At 36.9% G+C, this 11,140-nt stretch overlaps 1 pseudogene; it reads left to right on the top strand.

Annotated features, from left to right (window-relative positions):
* Positions 1-906: 906 nt before the first annotated feature.
* Positions 907-1,264, top strand: LOC121498449 (annotated as a pseudogene).
* Positions 1,265-11,140: the final 9,876 nt, after the last annotated feature.

Below are 11,140 nucleotides of genomic sequence, written 5' to 3'. Positions count from 1 at the left end.
ATACACTAATAATAAAATAGGAGAAAGACAAATTAAGAAAATAATCCCATTTACAATTACACTAAAAACACCTAGGAATAAACTTAACCAAGGAGATGAAAGACCTGTATTTTGAAAACTATAAAATATTAATGAGAGATATTGAAGATGACACAAATGAAAAGATATTCCATGCTCATGGATTAGGGGAACAAATACTGTTTAAAATGTTCCACCCAAAGAAATCTACAGATTTAATACAATCTCTATCAAAATACCAATAGCAGTTTTCACAGAACTAGAACAAATAATCCTAAAATTTGTATAGAACCACAAAGACCCCAAAGAGCCAAAGCAATCTTGAAAAATAAGAACAAAACTGTAGGTTTCACAATCCCAGATTTCAAGATACACTTCAAAGCTGCAGTAATCAAAATAGTATGTACCGGCACGAAGTAGACATATAAATCAATGGAACAGAATAGAGAGCCCAGAAATAAGTCCACTATTATATGGTCAATCTTCAACAAAGGAGGCAAGAATATCAATGGCAAGAAGACAATCTTCTTAACAAATGGTGCTGGGAAAACTGGACAGCTACACACAGAAACCTCACCACTTTCTTACACCCTAAACTCAATGGATTAAGGACTTAAAAGTAAGACCTGAAACCATAAAAATCCTAGAAGAGAGCACAAACAGTAACTTCACTGACATTGTCAGTGGCAACATTTTTCTAGATATGTCTCCTAAGGCAAGGGAAACAAAAGCAAAAATAAGCTATTGGGACTACATCAAAATAAAATGCTTCTGCACAGCAAAGGAAACAAGCAACAAAACAGAAGACCATCTATTGAATGGAAGAAGATATCTGCATATATAGGCAAATACATAGGCTCCATTTAATCCATGACATAGGTCAATCGTATGTTTGACTGAGAGAACAAGGCTGGCATGAACTTCAGCAAGTCCAATGGCATCTGGAAGTCCATTACAGACTTCAGAACATCTTTCACACCTATGACAGGGGCAATTCTGAGATGATTAACAAGAACGAGCTCAAGCAAGCACTCTCAGGGTACTGGCTCTCTGACCAGTCTCATGACATTCTCATTTGAAAGTTGGACAGACAAGTATGGGAGCAGATCAGATTTGATGACTTCATCCAGGGATGCATCCTCTTGCAGGCATTGACAGATATGCACAGGTGTTATGATAGGGATCAGGATGACTGAATTCGGTGTCAGATGAACAGTACCTGTCCATGGTCTTCAGCATTGTATAACATTGGCCTTTGCAACTAGCTATGTGACTTAGGGAAGGAAGACTAAAAATACCAAGTCTCTCTTTGAAGAAATGGAACATATATGCAGCTAGATACTGTTATTCCTTTAAGTTTTATACAGTTAATGTTTGGGGAGCCAACTGTACATATGTGGATAAGCTGATTAATGTAACAATGATTTGCCTTGGTTACTGATTATAACATTAAAGTAACATACAATTGCATTAATGCAAATGTAACAATAGTTATAATCATTGTTCACATATGAACATTTGATTTCAGACTCAATTCAATTGAGTCAATTCAATTGTGCCATGACATAAGACATAATATCCTGCATGCAAAAAATTCACCGTGCTATTTCTAGATAGTCCCAGTTCTGTAGTGGAATGCCACTTTTATTAGCCAATAGGAATTCTAAAATAATACAGAACTTGCAGAGAGGCCTTACATTTTTAGAACAGGGTTTATTGTATTTGTTTGAATATGCAACATAAGCGATGAAGCAAATGCACCCCCTGTCAAAAAAATACATATATATATATATATGGAATTTATACAACTCAACACCAAAAAAAAAAAGGCCACCCAATTTTTCTTGAATGGGCAGAAGACATGAACAGACATATCTCCAAAGAAGACATCCAGATGACCAACAAACACATGAAAAGACACTCAACATTACTTATTATCAGGGAAATGCAAGTTAAAATCATGAGATATCCTCTCACACATGTCAGAAAGGTTAAAATCAAAAACACAAGAAACAACAAGTATTGGTAAAGATGTAGAGAAAAAGGAACTCTTGTGTCCTGTTCGTGGGAATGCAAGCTTGTACAGTCACTGTGGAAAACCATATGGATGTTCTTCAAAAAATTAAAAATAAACTACCATATGATCCAGTAATTCTACTACTGGATATTTACTCAAAGAATACAAAAACACTAATTCAAAGGGATATATGCATCCCTATGCTTACTGCAGCATTATTTACAATAGCCAAAATTATGGAAGCAAGTTAAGTAACCATTGATAGATGAATGGATAAAGATATGATACGAATATACAACGGAATATTATTCAGCCATAGAAAGAATGAAATCTTGCCATTTTCAACAACATGGATGGGTCTAAAGGCTAATAGCTAAGTGAAATAAGTCAGAGAAAGACAAATAGGATTTCACTCATATGTGGAACTTAGAAACAAAACCAATGAACAAAGAAAAAAAGAGATGAACAAAAATCAGACTTACCTGTAGAGAACCAACTGCTGGTCACCAGAAGGGAGGTAGGCAGAGGGATGGGTGAAAGAGGTGAAGAGGGTTGAGAGTAGACTTACTGTGATGAGCCCTGAGTAATGTATAGAATTGCCGAGTCACTATATTATACACCTGAAACTTATAGAACACTGAATGTTAATTATACTGGCATGTAAAAAGAAAAAGAAAAAAAAATCAGAAGAAAAGGGTAAAAAAGAACATGCAGACTCCTGCAGCAACACATGCTTATCAAGTAAGAAGAAATTATCCAAAGACTGAGTTCTGGATTTCATAGGTGGCTCTCTATCATACTCAAACATCGGAGCACCTTTTATTTTATCTTTGATGCCAGGGATTAACCTTTGGTGGTGATGGTTTAGAAGCGAAGGTTTAGAGGTGAAGTTGGCTATTGAAAACAAAATCCATTTATCCAGTAAGGTACAAAGTAGTATAAGTCATTTATAATAAACATTTAAATGAGGTATAAACTTACTTTTTAAAAATTAACCTATTCATTTGAGAGAGAGAATGCATGAGCAGAAGGAGGGGCAGAGAGAGAGGGAGAGAGAATCCTGACGCAAACTTCCCTGCTGAGCGTGGAGCCCCACACAGGGTTCGATCTCAGGACACTGAGACCATGACCTGAGCTGAAATCAAGAGTCAGCCACTAAACTGACTGAGCCACCCAGGCGCACCTCCCACCCTTTTTAAAATACAAACTTTCATTCAATAAGACAGGTGTCAGGAAACACCAGACTAAAATTTTGAATGTATTTACTTCAAGTATGCAACAGACACTAAACCAGAAGAAAACGCGTCTTTAAAAACTCCAGGGATTCTACAATCCTTCTTACATTCTGAGTGTCTTTTTCTTGCTTAAGAATCATTAAAATCTGTCACCTTTCTACAAGGCCTCAGTTATCTAGGATTATTCAATAATTTTACGTATAGTTTAGTGCTCAAAATTTTTAAATTTCCTTTTTTTAATAACAACATTCCCCAGATGTACGACATACAGTTCTATGTGTTAGTAAACATAACTTACTGAACTTATGGTCACCTGTGTTAGAGAGGCAGATGGTTTGGAACATCAGGTTGACTCTTTTAAACACAATAAATGGGCAGTCCAGGTGGCTCAGCAGTTTAGCGCTGCCTTCAGCCCAGGGCCTGATCCTGGAGACCAGGGATCGAGTCCCACGTCCAGCTCCCTTCATGGAGCCTGCTTCTTTCTCTACCTCTCTCTCTCTCTCTCTCTGTGTCTCTCATGAATAAATAAATAAATAATCGTAAAAAAATTCTTAAACACAATAAACCACCATAATACATCCTAGACTGATTTGTCCTTTTCTTCTAGAAAGGGTTTATAGAATTTGCTTCGGCAGAGCCTCCTGTATCATCTAATTACAAAAATAATTATTAAAAGCATGAAAACTTTATTTTAGTTTGTTATTTTGCCTTCAATAAAACTGTTATCAGCTCTAACCCACTTTCTGAGTAGCTTTCAATTTATAAGAAAATAGCATTTTATCAAAACTTACAATATTTGCTAATAAAGATCATGAACATATAATAAATAACATTGTGCTCTATTTTCATTCTCTCATAACCATGAACAGAACTCTGCACCATATATTTTTCAACACCTGATATATTAGTTGGGACTTTGCCTGCAATTGCCAGAAACCAAGTACAATGTAACATAAGTTTTAAAAAAGAAATGTATTGGCTCATAAATGTGGAAAGTCTGAAGTTGTATGCAGCATGGCTGGATCTAGTAAAGCAAATGATGTTGTCAGGTCCCTGCCTCTCTCCATTCTGTAATTATGTTTTCTTTTGCTCATTGTCTATCCCTCCTGCCTGACCAATAAATAGCACACCATCTGAACCCTCAAAATAGCCAGTACTCATAAGTAGACAATTGTTTTGTTTTCCTGCTTTTGACTTTTTTCCCAAGGATTTCCCTCAAGCATTGCACCCTATTGTGCTGATACTGTAGCCTCTGAGCCATATATTACTCAGACAAAAGATTGTTATGTAATCGCCAGCAAGTATACTGATTATAGTCATCTTTATCTGCTCTATACAATAAGGAAGAGAAGCATGTTCATTTACTTAGGAATGGATTTTTTATGGGTATATCTTTATGCTGTTAAACATCTGGAAGAAAACCAAAGAAATCAACCAAACCAACAGCAACAACAACAGCATCAGCAACAGAAGCCCCAGCAGTCTCAAATGCCTTTCAAATGCCTATACCGTAAAATTAAAATATTGATTTGTTGATTGAATTTTTAATTTTCCTGAAGATATTTCCGTTTCACAACTGAGGCAGAACTCAAAACTTACAAAAAAAACAAGCAACTAATTGTGTGTAAAGAGTCAGTTTGATGGCCATTGGGCTTTCTCTCCAAAGACACAAAATCAGTCTAGTAACAAGAATTTTATAATGAACAGGGATCTTGAGTTATATTTTCAAGACGGGAAATCATGGGTATATTGACCACTGAATTCAATCTCACAGCAGCATTTTATAATTTGATACTTTTTAAAAATCCAGTCTGAGTTAAAAGATACATTATGTTGCATAGCTAACTACTTTGGAGGAAAACAAGAAGCCGGTTTATAAGGGTGACACTATCTTGAAATCTTGGGTGTAAGGTGAGAATCTTTCCATATTGGACTATCAATTCAAAATTAAAACCTGAGAGATGTTCATCTTTGTATCATAATTACCCAATACTTTTATTCCTTTGCCTTACGCATAGCATTTTTATTAGACAATATATTAATCTCAATTTAGTAGAATTAATAGGATTCCAGTTTCTATACCGACTTCAGAGCTGAAAGTATATTCAGAAACTCAAAATGTTCATTTCTACTCTGTTATTTGAATCAACAAGCTTCAGGACTTCTTTTTTTTTTTTTTTTAAGATTTTACTTATTTATTCATGAGGGACACAGAGAGAGGCAGAGACATAGGCAGAGGGGAAGCAGGCTCCTTTTGGGGAGCTTGATGCAGAACTTGATCCCAGGACCCCGGGATCATGACCTGAGCCAAAGGTAGCTGCTCAACCACTGAACCACCCAGGAGCCCCTGGGACTTTGGTATTTAAAATAAAAATGTGAAAAAAAAAATGTGTGATGTATCCCAATAATAATTCTCATTTACAAAAGAAGCATCATAATAGCACTATTTCACACATTAGTGAATCACTACCCTAAAAAGGTAATAATAGAAAAGAAATAGAATAGAAAGTCATCTATTCTTGTGAATGCAAGAGACAAAACGTCTTCTGATTTAATCTTTTATGATATTCATATTTTATGTGAGAGAAACAACATAGACAAGTTTGACCTATTTGATTAAGTTGACCAAATCGCAAGGCCTGTTTCAAACACACAGTACCAGCATTTATATCTACATGCACGATCTTGATATTCGCCCTTATAAATGCTGAAGATAGTAAAATCAGCAATCCCTTTGGTTCTAGGGATTTGGTTTTTGAAATCAAGAAATAGGTTCAGCTCTGTCTGAATAAACACTAGGAAGATGTATGAAGATAGAATAAACACCAGCCGTGGGCGTTTCCCCAAGATTTCTTTCAGTGATGTTCTTAAACTTAAAACGATGTAGGCCAGTTTGCTTCCCTAGTCATGCTCCATTGGGGTGTGGTCTATCTTGGACTTGTCCTAATGTTTGTCACATATGACTGGAGACTCAGTTATATCACATACGTGGACTACTGAATAAGTGGTTAAGGATCTCCCGATGACACGAGATCTCCTAATCACTCCTCTAGCAGCCTATAATTCTCCTTTGTAGTAGTCATCTATCTATGTATTTTCTTATTTGTTAATCATATTCCCTAAACACCATAAATCCCATGTATCCAGAGGCTTTATCTGACTATTCTTCTCTGTATATTTACTGCCTAGAAGCATGGTATCTAGGACAGAATAAATGTAAAATAAATATTTGTTGAATGAATAAATGAGGCAATTTCAAGGGGTGTCCCCCCTCCTCCCTTTCAATATAAATTTATCTGACTTTCACAGTGGATGAATAGGAGATGTGGAGTAAGTTGATGGTTTCCCCAATTTGATTATTTTTGAAAATACAGATATTAGGCCCTTCCCCTAGAGCTGCCAACTCATAAAGTTTGGGGTGGAAATCCAGTATCTGTGTTTTAAAGATGTTCCCCCAGGTAATACTTATAGTGGAGCAAGTTTGGAAGATACCAAGTTTGGATTTCATCTTAGCTTCATAATCCTAGAACGCTTCTCTTTGTCCGGGGATCTGAGGACCTCTGGAGTCCTCATATTTCCTGTGCTTCTTAAAAGAAATGCTGATACTATTATGCTGATACTATTATGCCCACTTGGAATTTCTTGACTTGACATCTGTAATTTTGACTACATATGAGTGAACCTGAGCATCTCTGGATAGCTCTGTCTCAGGCATGAAATTTCATCTTATGAACTATGTGCCTGGTCTTCAGAAAAAAAAAAAAATCAGCTAGTGAGTCTGACTGAACACTCAACGTGTACAGATAACATGATTTGACTGCTTTGCATTGCATGCTCTTTTACCCTAGGAAATTGTATTTTGATGGTGTGCACAAACACAGAGACCTGTAGTAGACATTTGATATTTTATTCTTTCCAGCATCCTTCCCTCTCTTAGTAACAAAACCCAAATTTTGCTTCGGAAGAACCATTTTTAATCACATAGCATGGCACAGGTATGATTGACTTCACCCCAAATTTTAAAGTGGCTCTTGATTGGCTTAAACCCACTGGTGGATCCCATCCCTCCAACCAAGTAATTGGTTAGTGACAAGGCACAGAACATAAGCAGAATCAGTGAAGCAATGGAAATGTTTCCTAGGGCTTCTGGTAACAAAAAGTATTTCTCTTCCATGGAGGCTACCACAAGAAACCTTCCTTTTCCTTGCCAGTGAGGGGTGAAGATCTAAAGTCTGGAAGTGCTGAGGCCATTTTGAGACCATGAAGGTGACAGGGCTATGAGGGTCCCTGTGGGGAATTTGAGAATGAAGTCAATACAGAGGACAGGGGAGATAAAACCAGTCCTGGACAACATCATACGAGTTTCCAAGTTAAGTCTCAATTATAGCCAGCCTTAGTTTGCCTTTTTGACTATATGACCTAATACACCTCCTGTGTTTTGAAGTCAGTTTAAACTGGGGTCTCTATGACTTGAAACCTAACGATTCTTAATAGGTGTAAGATCCGTGACTGTATTAGAATACAGCCCTTAATGGTCATTGAAGGGGGAGATGGAGGCACGGGGAAGACCTCAGTGGAGCCAAAGGTGGACATAGATGCTAGCACACCTTCTTGAAATAGCCTAGTTTTTGTTCAAGAAGTAAAAATAAAACCCCTTGGTAAGGAATGCTGTGGCCTACCCAGTAACCACACTTTCCAAAGAAACCCATAAACATAACCTCGCAAAATATCTTTTTCTGATATGCCAATTCATTATATGAAATCTCAGAATAATATAAAAAATTGAAATCACATTTCATTATGTATTTCACTAATTGCCTTTATTGGAATGAAAATAAAATGACATGAAATCAAGATTAGCCCAGAAAATTCAGGGCATATGGTGGCCATATCTAGGGAACATCCACCTTGTTTTATTGGAATAAATTATTGTTAAAATGAACACACTGCTAGAAATGCTATTACCAGTCTGCAGGTCATAAAGATAAAAAGAGCTAAACCAACCTCTCAGTGCTGAATTGGCAAGTGAAAAGATGCACTCTGCACACAATAGGTATGCAGTGAATATATTTGACTGACAAGAACCCTGCTAGGACTAGCAGTGAGCTATTTAAGCCCTGCTGTTTCTTGTGGACTTTGCCAGGCTTGGCTGCAGAGTGAGGATTCTGTAGTCATTAACAAGAGCCCCAAGCTACAGCAACTCTTCCTCCACTTCAAACTTTCATAAGCCCTACAGTCAGGTGCTGGGCTCTGATCAGTGATAGAAAGGCACACAGGGTCTGAAGAAGACGTTTTTGTACTAGATTATTTGTAGAGGATAATAATTTCACTGTGCCTGTGTCAACGGGCTTGTTACTATGGAATTTGTAAATATATTCACTAAACTGTAAAATGATAGTCTTGTGTTGAAACTGACCCGCTTTTAACCTATGTGTTTTAGACATCTGGCATCCCAAAATTCTGCTGCACAACACAAATCAAAGTAGATGAAACCAGTTAGCTGAAAATAAAAATGAGGGTGATCAAGTCTTTCAGTTTCTGGAAGAGACTAAGGGAAACAAAGCAGAGACCATCTTTGAAAACCCGAATTACAAAAGCGTTTTTTTTTTTTAATATTAGGAAATATATACACCTATGTATTCACATATGTAATATGTACACACACACACACACACACACACACACACACTGACCTCAAGCCTTCATCAACCAAAGGTAGCAAAGCTTAGCCTTCATAAGGTAATCTGGTTCGGTAGAGAAGGAATTATATTTCCAGAAGTGGAACCATTTACTGTGGCCTTATGGAGTATTTGCCGAAGAATCAGCGACATGTGTAATCCTTAAATTTAAGCTTCAACATCATATGATGACAAAAGATCACGTTTTCTCAATTAACCAAACTGGACGTCTCATGCCCCTACCTGCCCATGGAAGAACACAGTGCCCTGTCTGTCACAAACTGTCCATGGTGACTTTCCTGCATCTTCCTTCCCAGCCCCCATGAAGCTTTTATCATCTGTTTCCTCCAGACTTTTGACAGTAATAAAAGGAACTATCATTTATTGAGCATTTATTATGTACTCAGCAGTGTGCTAGGTGATACACACATACGTTCTCACTTTATCCTAATAACAATAAAGCAGGTGCTCTTCTTGGTCATGTTACAAATAGAGAAACTGAGGCATAAGTTCATAAGCTGATAAATGTCAGAGTCAAAAGTTGAGCTGAATTTTAACCCAGGCTGATTCCAAAGCCCATGCTCTAAACCATTACATAATTGATCTTTATTCTTTGTTGAGCTCTTTAAAGGATTTTAAATTTTTTCCAATAATTGTAAGGTAATGTACCCCAATTCCATAACCTGGTTCTGATATATTCAACTGAAGTTCTTCTGATACACCATCAAGTTTAGAGGAAAAGGTAAAATGCAACAAAATATTTGTAGGACTTGTGGCTTTTAGAAGTGATCAATTATATTTAGACAGAATCTGGTGGCCCAGACTCTAAGAGAACACACTGAACTTGTATTTTGCCCATTTTAGTAATGATTCACCAGCCTTTATATTTGATTCCATCTGAACTTCATTAGTGCTATATCCAGGACATTTATTTTTCTTTATCTGCCAATTTCATCTCATGTTCTCACTTTATGCTTTTCCTGTAGAAATATTAATGGTTTTGGAACACAGAGACTGTGATGGTGATCTTCTGAATACTAGTATAACAGCTTTACCTCAGATCATGCCTCTAGTCCTCTCTACATATATTCAGGTTCTTTTCTTTCCTCCTTTTTCATCCTCCTCTTATTACTTCTCTCCTTCTTCCTCTCCCAGAAATTTCCCATACCATCATTCTTCTTGGGTCCCAAGGTCATTTTTCTTTTTCTTGTGGTTAGACACATGTACATGGTATGAATTACTTAGCTACCATACTTTGATCGATTTGGGTGAGAGGTATAGATATGGATATAGATGTGGAATTAGATAAAACATATTTAGATGGAGATATAGAACTTCCCACTGCTTTCAACATGTAATTTTTTCACATTTCAGAGTTCATGGGATCAGATCCAATACAATTGGTAGTGCCTTTGATTTGGTGAAGTTACAATAGATACAGTCACTTTCATGACCGTGGTATGTTTTCTAATAACTCAAGCATTTCCTTTTTAAAAAAATATCTTTCAAATATAAATACACAAATTTAATGTCTGTTTTTAAAATTCTCAGACACGTTTTCCTGTTTCTCCTTTCATGCTCCCTGCAAAAAGATAGGAGATATGACCTCTGTAGTTATGGAGTTTCTTTCAACTCTACCGTAATGCAATAATTTTTAGGAAATATATATCAACCCTCCTTTTCAAGTCAAACTCCAAAATGTGTTGTTGATTTTTTTCAGGCATTTTCAAATATGCTTATTTCTCTCTTTCTTCCTCTTCTCCCCCCTCGCCCTCTGGTATGTGACAAGGTGCTACATACTGTAAGTCTAGGTTGCTGGAGCAGTGCTAGGGGGCTCTAGCGTCGCCATGTGCACTAGATGTACATATTTTATTATTACCTTTCCTCCACAGCCAAGCCTGTCAGAGGAAACATGGCATTCTTTACAGCTTTCTGCTAAGTGTCAGGCTTTGCATTTCAGAAATATTTGATAAGTGGAGCATAAGTTGCAGGAGCACATCCATGCAAAAGGCAGATACACAATATAACTTTAACTCTCCTATTAACTTTTTCATTTCCCTGCAGAAGTTGTTTCTGTCCATATTTTTACTTCAGCTGGGCTGAGTGGGAGAAAGAACTCAAAGGGAGGTCGAAGCAGATGGTTGTCACAAACTGCATACGGCAATTGAGAATTAGTGTGCAAGCATATGCAA

This window comes from Vulpes lagopus, chromosome 9 (assembly GCF_018345385.1).
Source record: "Vulpes lagopus strain Blue_001 chromosome 9, ASM1834538v1, whole genome shotgun sequence".
NCBI lineage: Eukaryota > Metazoa > Chordata > Mammalia > Carnivora > Canidae > Vulpes > Vulpes lagopus.
This window is presented reverse-complemented; position numbering and strand designations above follow the sequence as displayed.